This window comes from Eurosta solidaginis, chromosome 2 (assembly GCF_040869045.1).
Source record: "Eurosta solidaginis isolate ZX-2024a chromosome 2, ASM4086904v1, whole genome shotgun sequence".
Classification (NCBI taxonomy): Eukaryota; Metazoa; Arthropoda; class Insecta; order Diptera; family Tephritidae; genus Eurosta; species Eurosta solidaginis.
In genome coordinates this window covers 151,791,922-151,802,776 of record NC_090320.1, presented here as the reverse complement: position 1 = coordinate 151,802,776, position 10,855 = coordinate 151,791,922, and the positions used below count along the sequence as shown (strand labels likewise).

General features: G+C 36.4%; 1 pseudogene; it reads right to left on the bottom strand.

Moving 5' to 3' along the window:
- Nucleotides 1-4,429: 4,429 nt before the first annotated feature.
- On the bottom strand, nt 4,430-5,048 carry LOC137241698 (uncharacterized; annotated as a pseudogene).
- Between the last annotated feature and the right edge of the window lie 5,807 nt (nt 5,049-10,855).

The following is a 10,855-nucleotide window of genomic DNA, read 5'->3' as shown; positions in this document are numbered from 1 at the left end:
AAAATCTATTTGTACACACAATTTTTGCACGCGTATTAGCAGTCGACCCCTCAACTAGACTTTTGCCGGTAAACATTTGTATAACATATAGAAAAAATTTAAACATTAATAGTCTACTCACATTTCTGCCTCCAATGGAAACGCATGTAGTGGAACTCCTAATCCACATCCACCGATGCATACTCTATTAACCATTTGTCTGGAATAAGAAAAATAAATAAATAGATTAACTTAAAAATCCAGACCATTTCATCATATATTTGTACATTTGTGAAATAACTTATGGTAATTCTTTACTTTAGCTGACAACTGCTAAAACTCGACCAAAAATATCGGGAGAGGTGTCAAAAGAAGCGTTTTGATCCCAGGACCACGAATCCGAAAGCGATCCTTCGACCACGTTTATAAAAAATTACCCTGGGTGGGTCCAACACCGGTTTGGAGACCAAAACTATAACGCGCAAAACACTTTTACCCACAGTTTTTCTTGTGGGTACTACAAAATCATCAAAATTACAACAACCATATTAAAAATTTCAATTTTGTTTGCAAATATCTCCGAAACGAAATAAAGCTTTGAATTTCCGCCTTCGGATTCCTGATCCTGGGTCCAAAGCGCGTCTTTTGACACCTCTCCCCATATTTTTGGACGAGTTTTAGCAGTTGTGAGCTAAAGTAAAGAATTACCATAAGTTATTTCACAAATTTACAATATCTACATATCGCCAGCCTCTCGCCAGAAAAATGGTTCTTCGTCTTCTAACAACACTCTCGAAATTTTTGGACGGAGTTTTATCTGTAAAGCATTAACCATGTTTCTGGCCATGCTGGCCACGATATTTATGTTTAAAACTTACCAAATTGTTGTTGTTGTTGTTGGGAAAATGTTGGTATCTGAAATAAAACGAAATATTATTAGTATTACACATAAACTTGCAAAAATGTACATTTTAGAAATTGACAATAACTACATAATATAACACTTCATACAAATACCTACCGAATAAGTTTCCTTTGTTGCCTCTAGAAACCTGGAAAAGAAAAGAAATAAAGGAATATATTATTAAAATTCAATAATAATGTATAAATTAAATCTCACTTATATACTATGGTAGAAACGTTGAAATAAATTTTTGGAATTTCGTGTATGTATGTGTGCATATTCACATAACAGGGTTGCTTCAAAAAGGTTCAACGCTAAAAATTTAGAAACTTGTCAACTCAAATATTTATATTCTGTATAAAAAGTTTTGACAAAATAACTTTTTTAATTCTTATATCGGCATATCTAATTCTAAATATCGACATATTTGTAGAAATGTAGAACGGTTTGATGTATTTTATGTTCATTTTTATTTGCTTTTCATGAAATTATGTTTTATGTGTCGGTGTTATGCCAATTTCATACATAGGCTTAATGAAATAATTAATGAAGTTTTCTACATTAAAGACCTAATTGAACTCAATCTTCCATACCAAATACAAATTTTTAATTATCTCATTATTGATTTATTGAATGCCTAATCGAGTGAAAAATTCAATCGGTTTTGCTTAGAGCTTCGAATTTTATTGTCAATGTAAGAAATGACAATCAAAAATAAATTATTTTCAATAATTTACATAAAATAGAAAAGCACGAAAAAATTCTAAATTTAATTTTCGCTGCATTTGCTGCAAAAGATAATATGGCTTTTTCGAAATTAGTCACATATTTGGTTAGGAGCAACATCTATGGGTAGTTCCGCATGCATTTTATTTTGATTGTATTTATAGTTAAAAAGAAAACGGCTGCTTTCAATTTTAACTATTTTTTTCTAAAAACGAATTATTTTTTGGGGCAGTTGACAGATGTTCGCTTAATGAAACAAAAGTGCCTGTATGAGAAGGGAAACTTAATTATTTCATTAAATAGAATTGTGATTTGATTAAACTTTGAAATTTTGACGTCTATGCAGAAGATATCACACTTAGTTATCATTCACAATGCTAGATTCATTTACTGCACATATAACTGAAAGTGATGTGAAATTATTGTTTAACAAATCATTTTTTTTTACCACCACGGCAGCCAGCCATATAATTTAGCCATGGCAGGAAAAGTAAAAAAACCCTCAGGAACAAGAGTGAATAATTCCATGTGAAATTTTTCCGCCACGAAATAAAGTGAAAAAATTGTGCAACACAGCAACACTTTTGGGCCTACATAAACCCTGTTTCAGTGTTTTGCGTTTTTGCACAAAACACTTTTTTACCGTTTTTAACCAAACCAACGACGACAACCCAGAATTTCCCGCTATGTTTTTCCGAAGTCCACCAATCGTCTCGACTTTTTCAATCATTCGGCGCATTCGGTAATGGTATCCATTTTGAATTCGCTGTCATTTTCGGTCTGCCGAATCTAGCGAGTGCCTGTCAGAATGCTTGACAGATAAGTCAACGCACTTGTACTTGTACACTATGAATCAAAACTAAAACGCCTTTACATGCTGATGTTGGAGATTTCTGATGAAAATGCCTGCTGTAATGTCTGCAAGTTTGCATTCCTTTGAGTTTACCGCGTTTACACAATGAAATATGCGCGTAAATTTATACAAATTGTGCAAATGATTTTTCATACAAAATTTGACAGCTCGTTTACGCACTAGATAAATTTATACGTTTACACACTTTATAAGGCATTTATACGGTTACATGAGTCCCCCTAAGGATAAAGACGTAATCCTAATGGTTCATGCACATTCTAGGACGCGTCATGTAGCGATACCGGCACGCGGCATTTTTGCCTAGTTGGTCAACAAGGTCATGTCGTGTCGTACGACTGTCGCATGTGCATTACTCCATAAGAATCAATACAAACCCTTCAAAAAACGCGAGTACTCTATAAATAATGTAAGGAATACCCCTTTGGGAGTATAGGACTGCTCCAAATCTAATCTGTATTCATACAAAAAATGTGCTCCAATTAACATTGCGATGTACTAGGAGAGGAGTAGGTGATTTAACTCTCGCTTTGTTTGTGAGTAATCCATAGAGTACGTACGTGAGAGTACTTTCCAAAGTACTTTCATTGTTGTACTCCATGGAGCACCCACAGAGGATCATATGCCAAAGTACTAAAGAGGAATTGTGTAGGAAAGAATTATCGAAGTGAATTTAATTTAAAATGGACGTAAATGAAGAGGGGCAATACAACTTTTATATTTTATACTACGAATATTCTTATGTTATTTAGCGTTTGCGTGAATAAAGAAACTAATATAATACGCATACGCATACGTGAATAAAGAAACTAATATAATATGTATATATAAAACCAGTGCGCTGTTGCATTTTATCAGAGTTGCCAAAGTAAAATTTTATTATTAGTTATTTGCATGTAAGATATATTACTTTTGGCAACTCTGTTCGATCGTCATCGTGTCGTGATCACTGTCGTTCAAAAACGAGCAATGATCGGCTGATGGTGGTCCGCAAACGCATTGCAAAGGAGTATTGTTAGAGTACGCCAACATGAAGAAAATGGAACACGTAATCCAAGAATTTTTGCAGGGAAGAATATTTTGTCGCAACGTGTCGCTACATGTCGCGTCGGTTAATGTGCATGAACCTTAAGAATATAACACGTGTATCTTATTGAATCCACAATACTAGCCAATATATACTTAAATATTCCATCTGAAATTGGGCCTGAGAGTCACTGAAGTGAAAGCCCCGTTACATAAGCAGTTTTTCATATAGATAAACATCATATGCATTGCATGTGTTTGCACGGGGAGCGACAAATAGGCCGCGGCACAATCAAATTTTTCATATAGTTGCGTTTAACACAACCCTGCAAAAATAGTGCGATTAATCCGTAAAGAGATTGTCCCCGATTGATCTCGGTTGTCTACAGTTGGGCATAATTGATCCCCTTTAGTCCCTTTTGGGTACTTTTGAGATTAGTCTGTTGGAAATTTATGTAGCACATTTTAAGAATGTAAAAAAAAAAAATGGCAACGAAATGAGTAAAATGAAAAAGATTTTGAATCAAATTATTTAAGAAAAATGCGGAGTGCTATACCGAACCTAAATTACTAGGACTTAACGAATAAAAAAAGTGATCTGCCTTATCAGATGAGTTCGGAGTCTGCTAAAAACGTTTAGGATGACAAATCAATGGGAACAATTAAAAAGGGCAGATCATATATTGGAATAGAAGGAGGAAAATCAAGTATTTTGATTTGATTAAAAATCCTTTAATTAAAAAAAAACACCACCCTCTACTTCTACTAACTCAACCTACCTTATTTTTATACAAAACGCATTTTGAATTTTGGCATTTTTTTTAAAATTGTTGAACCTTTTATTCTCAATCATCCCTAGTAGTACACAGCAGCCAAGAAAATATTTGTACCAAAAAAAATATAAAAGAACACCAAGCATTTATTTATTCTTTAGGTGCTGCAATATCGAATTCGCTTTCTGCACTCCTCTTTACTCCAATTTTTTCTTCAACCGCCTCAAGTCGTTTATTTATAGCCCCAAGTGATTCCAATAAATTATTTTGTTTTTCGCCGTACCTCTACAAAGCCAAGACCAGACTTTCTTCAATAAATTCCGCCTTTGATGCAAATTCTGTATTATCTTCTGCATGTTGTTTTAGCTCTTCGGCACACTCACCCGGTATACTGCGAAAATATTCAGCACATAGTCTGGGTTCAAGTTGTTTGATGCGTTCCAATTGATCAAGGTGTGCATGTAAATCTGGTATACTTCTTTAGAACGCACTTACTGGGTTTCCCCTAACAAATAAGGATCTAAAAATTTCTCCAACTGAGGAGCACGTGAAATAGTTTTAGCGATTTGTTCTCGGTTCCAAATATCTCCATTTAACATACTGTTAGAAAGGAGGAAACAATTGTTTCTGGTGGAGTATCTGCAGATTTACTTGTCTCAGTGGTGTCAGCTGCAGCGGCTGTATTCAAATCTTCGCAAAGTGGACCTAATACGAGATTGAGAGTATGTATACTTTTGTCAAATATATGCAGTGCTTTCACTTTTTTCATGTTCCGTGTTTGTGAAGTAACGAAGCTTATATATAAAATACATTACAATAGGGGTCTCATGAAAGCATATAAACTTATAAGGTGTAAAACAATATCCATTTACATACGCTGTTATATGAACGCACCTAGTAATACTCTTGATAAACTTGATTGTTTATCAGATGTATTATTGCCAAACAAAAATGTTTAGATTGTTATACAAATTAAAAAATGCCAAGATTAAGAGAAAAATAAAAACTAAAGCGTCTGTACTAAGATATTCTTGTAAATGACTTGCTAATGTTGGAGAGATCTGATGAAAATGCCTGCTGTAATGTCTGCAAGGTTGCATTCCATTGAGTTTACCGCGTTTACACAATGAAATGTGCGCGTAAATTTATACAAATTGTGTAAATGATTTTTCATACAAAATTTGACAGTTCGTTTACGCACTAGATAAATTTATACTTTTACACATTTTATAAGGCATTTATACGGTTACATGAGTCCCTCTAATATAATGGTCAACTAGACCAAATTACACAAATGTTAATTTGATTTGATACATCAAATTCCGGCGCAGTACGATTTTAACATTTGTCCATCGAATTTACAAAACAAACTACATGAAATTTTTATTTATGTTTGTAGGTATGTCACCATGTTGCCACCTTGTATCAAACATGACTTGAACGAAACATTTATTTACGCTCTCTTTTTTCGCTCTCAGGAGAGATTTATGTCAAATTTGTGCTGGCAATAATCACAGATAAATCCCTCGCGCCAGCTGAAGCGGGTGCCAGAACAAAAGATGTGCCAGCTTAAACGAAAAACTTGAAAAAATTTCGGTAAACTTTAGTTTGATCTACAACTGTGGAAATGCGTTCAAAAATTACGGGACAAAAGATAAAAATACTTGTTTTACTGTAAATATTATTAGTTCGAAGGCGGAGGGTAAATACTATTTCTCGTTCAAAAGATATCACTAAAAACAGGTTTTGTAAATATGAAGTCCCGATGCAATCAGCCCATTTTGATCACAGAACTTCGAACGTCAGATATGTAAGATAAGCCCTATCCACTAAATGATGTTAACTATTGTGACGAATATTAGCAATACTAAGGTAGCAGTGACTTGTATGCACATAACCAAATCAATCATTATGTCTACACATATGTCCATACAAGCAACGGAGAGAAACGCCCAAACATATGCCTATATCTGAGTTACTCCCAAAAGTAGGCAATCACCGGTGGAAGTATCACTCACATATTCACGCGCATATGAGAGGCTATAAATGTGCATCTGTAGTTATAGATGGTAATTTTATAGCTGGTAAATAAGTAGTAAATTCTAGAAATACCTAGAAGTATGCGAACGAGGAAATCGAAGAGTATAAAAGAGCGCAAGCTGAGCAATCATGGAATCAGTTTGATTTAAGCAAGTTATTAGTTGTGAAATATCAGTGTTATTGTGAAGTACTTTAATAAAAGCCATTTTGCATTATTGAATATTGGAGTTATTTATTCAAATGTTTAGCGACGCGAACGTTAGTAGAAGGTTCCAAATAAGCAAAATTTCCCCAAATTTCTTACAATTGGTGTCAGAAGAGGAATTGTTGAATAAATTCTGAAGTTTTCTAATACAACTTGGACATGGCAAAGTTAAGTGAATTAAGGATCCAGCAACTGAAAAAGGAGTTGGAGAACCGTGGATTGAATACAACCGGTAATAAAATCGAGCTTCAAGCACGGCTACGAGAGGTAATGGAGTTGGAAGGAATTAATATAGACGAGTATGTCTTTTATCCCGATGTGGAAGAGTTAGCGCCTAAAATGGAGGAGAAGATAGAGACTCCGAATCCATTGGCAAGTGTTGACACTAACGCGATACTAGCAGTGTTGAAGCAAATGTCATCCCAAATATCAACCGAAATGTCAACTCAACTGGTACCGCAGGAGAAGCGTATAACATCCAAGATGGAAGCACAGGAGACACATATAACAGAAATGCCATCACAAATATCCACAAATATGTCAGCACAGCTCGAAGAAGAGAAGACATATATGGCATCCCAACTGGAATCACAGGAGGCACGTATTTCAGAAATGACGTCGCAAGTGTCATCTAAACTGGAAGACCAAAAGACATATATGGCATCTCAATTGGAAGCGCAAGAGGCATGTATATCTGAAATGTCGGCAGAAATTTTGGAACAGGTATCATCAAAACTGGAAACGCAGGATGCAAAAATGGCCCAATTTCAGGCAGAATGATGATTTAAAAGGTCGCATGGAGCAGTTCTGTTCCTTTCCAGGTATTTAAGCTGCAATTTGAGAAGACGTCAGCAGTGAACAACTAGAATGCGGAAGATAAAGTTGCTGCACTGTTCGTGGCATTGAAAGGGCCTGCAGCGGAAAATTTACAGACTATTCCATAGTACGAACGGAACAGTTATGAAGCATTGATGGCCGCTGTTGAGCGAAGTTACGGAAGCGAACACAGGAAACATATATATCAAATAGAATTGCAAAACCGTTACCAAAAAGCTAATGAGACTCTGCAGAAGATTTTGCTTCGGATGTTGAAAGGTTGGCTCATTTGGCAAATGCAGACGCACCCGTGGAGTACACCGAGGGGAGGAGTTAAACAAGAGCGAGTCAGATGTAAAGATCGAGAACATGCCCCAGCTATTGAATGTCGTGTGAGAACTATCTCGCAAACTGGAAGGAAATCGAGCAGTCTTATCGTCAAAGGAAATGTTGATGGAAGGAACGTGAACTGTAGATACGGGCGCATCTCATTCTTTAATCCGATCTGATTTGGTCAACAGGAGAGTAAAGCCATTACCTGGAGCAAGATTGCGTACGATTACTGGAGAGTATAACCAAGTCCAGGGAGAAGTGGAATGTGAAGCCTTAATTGGGGAGGTCATGGTTCTACACAAATTCGTTGTGGCAGAGATCATTGATGAAGTCATATTGGGAGTGGATTTTTTCAGAGAAGGATTATGCAGTATAAGAACAAGGACGTGCCACTTAACTTCAGTTTTGAGCAAGGGTCAGCAGTAAGCGGGTGCTGGTGAAAGAAATTCGACAAAAACCACAAAAGTCAAAGGCAGCAGATCGGGCAAGGGTTTATGGAGCGAATGGGAGAAACAAATCAACACCGAAGGTACCTGCGAGAAAAACACTGGCATTGACAAACCCTCATGGACGCACTAAAACGACTGAAAGAATTTTCCAGAAATAATGCAAGGATGGTTTGAAGCCAGCGCGCACTTCTGTTGTGAAACGTAAACACGATACTGATTATGCAAAGCCAATTCGTCAAGATCAAGCTCTGCGAAGTAGTTCATTGGCTAAATAACATGCAGCCCAATTCTGAACATATATTTTTTGGGAGATTTTTCCCTTCTCCCATTCCCACAATCACGAACACAAATTTCTTGGGGTTTTTTTCCCATTTCCCATTCCCGCTATCACAAACAACTTCGAAAAAGTGGAAAAGTGTTTTGGGAGAAAAGTAGACATCACGAACGCAATAAAAAATTAGAATTGATTTGTTCGTTTTGGGAGTTAATTCCCTAAAGATTTTGAAGGGAGAAAAACATTTGTTTATTAACAAATGAAAAATCCTTTACTTTTCTAGTAATATTTTTCAATAAGAGAGTTTTGAAACTTCACTCGAAAGAGCATCGAAAAGCAGCAGATTAACGAAAATTAAAAATGTAAGATGTTTGTTTAATTTTTCAATTTACTTAAATAAAAAGCGTTTTTGTGTGTTCAAGGTCGAAGAAATCCACAAATAAACAGCAACTAAAAGTACTGGTTGCTTTAATGGTGGGTAGGCCGGACATAGCCCGAAATTGCAACAAAGGCAGCAAAGAAGAAATAGCAGTCTCGTGCAAGGGATGGTTGCATCGGACAGGTTATTCTGGGCTAGATTCCAAAACCCGAGGTCCTGGTAACTTTTATAAATCTTTTGTGGCTCCTTGCTGTGCCAGCACAGAACATATATGTTTGCGACATCCGCCCAATGCAGCTCCTGCCTTGGACGGTGCCACTTTCCTAGATGTTATCGTTTCCGATACGGCAACCCCCCGACGGGTTTCATTGCGCCATGTTGCCAGACAGAAAACCCAAATACACCGGGTACCCCAATGCTTACCCAAGGACGTCCAGTCCCATGGCCACAACAGCAGTTGCGTCCTAGCCTTTCACAGCCCAGTGACGACGTCTACCCCGTTGCACTTCAGAATTCTGCAGTTAAACTGTAACTGAAGATGTGACTTGTTCCGACGGACTTCTTTTGATTTTTTTTATTTATGGACTCTCTATCACCTTAAAACATCTTTTTAAAAATTGCTATATTTTTGCTAATATACCATCTGTATATCTCACCCTATTTCAAAATCCTTTTCAAAAACACCCCATCTCAAAATTTGGTTCAAACCCTATCTCAGAATTTGATCGAAGAACATCCTAATTTAGAATTTGTTTCGAAAATCCCCTAAGTATGAATTCAATATATTTTGACATTCTCAGATAGAGAGATTTCGTTTCAAAAACGCCCTATCTCATGCCAAAATATGTTGAATTTATACTCAAGGGCTTTTTCGGACAAATTCATATTTTATACACAACTATTTTTAGAAAAATTTTGTTGCTGTGAATTATTTGTTTTTGTTAATTATATTTTAATATTTAGTAAAAATTACTAAAATATATACGTATATGATCGAATTTTTTCGATTTGCTTTGTGCTTTATATATCCATGAAATTTTGCATAAAGGTTTTAATTTTGCAATTGTGGTAGTAGTACATCTTGTACCGGATCTACGTCCATGGCTACACTTGGTTGTTTTGATTCTTGAATTTATATCAGTGCCATTATTAGCCTTTTTCGATGGCTTAAAAGTGAAGACAACTTGAGCCTCAGTAGTGACTGAAGCCTGGCCGCATGAGTCACAGTTTGACGATGGTGCAGAAATGCGGTTTCGGCAACATAATATGATGTTTACTACGTGCCGCGCATTCAAATGGTATTTCCTTTGTCTCATATATAAGTGCACCCTCCTTTTCATAGCAGCCACCGTCAAAGCCTAAATCGAAAAGTTTCTGCTTGCAAGTTTATTCACCGCATCCGCCAAACATGCCTAAGCCGCCTGAAGTGAAAAAAGAGAACGTTTTGAAGATTGGAATGTGATTGAACATTTAAAAGCTACATATTTACAAATCATTATATCAGTATCGACCGAAAAGCTTGTAGCCTCTACGCTGTGTCCTAAATAACCCCAACTGCCGCCAAAATTATCAAAACGATTAGCGATCTGTACCCGGGACTAACCCCCCAAGGGCGACTCTGGGAGTGTTCGAGAAAAAGTTCTTCGAACGTACACGTTGGCGGCGGCGAGTATCGAAGAAGATTTAAATATATGCTTTACGAATTTAACGCCGACATCAACGTAGTCCAGCGAATCAAAACACAGCGGCTTCCTGTTAGGACTCTAGAACTATTTAAAAAAACTCAGCGTAGTTTTATTATTTGTTTAAATGTGTCGCTTTTTGGTGAGAACCATTTCAAGACAAAAATATACTTGGTTAGTTGCTATAGAATGCATAATAGTCCTCTAAAAAATCCTAATAATTAAAAAAAAGGGTTAAAAGCATAGAAGATATTCTAAATTTTCTAGACCAAGTTTAAAAACTCAGGAACGTCAATGCACTTCTGTCCGGTCAGGCGATGTAAATTTAGAAATCATCAACATCTACATCCCTCCTGTCACCTGTTGCCCCAGTGGATATTGCCTGATATCAGCGTACT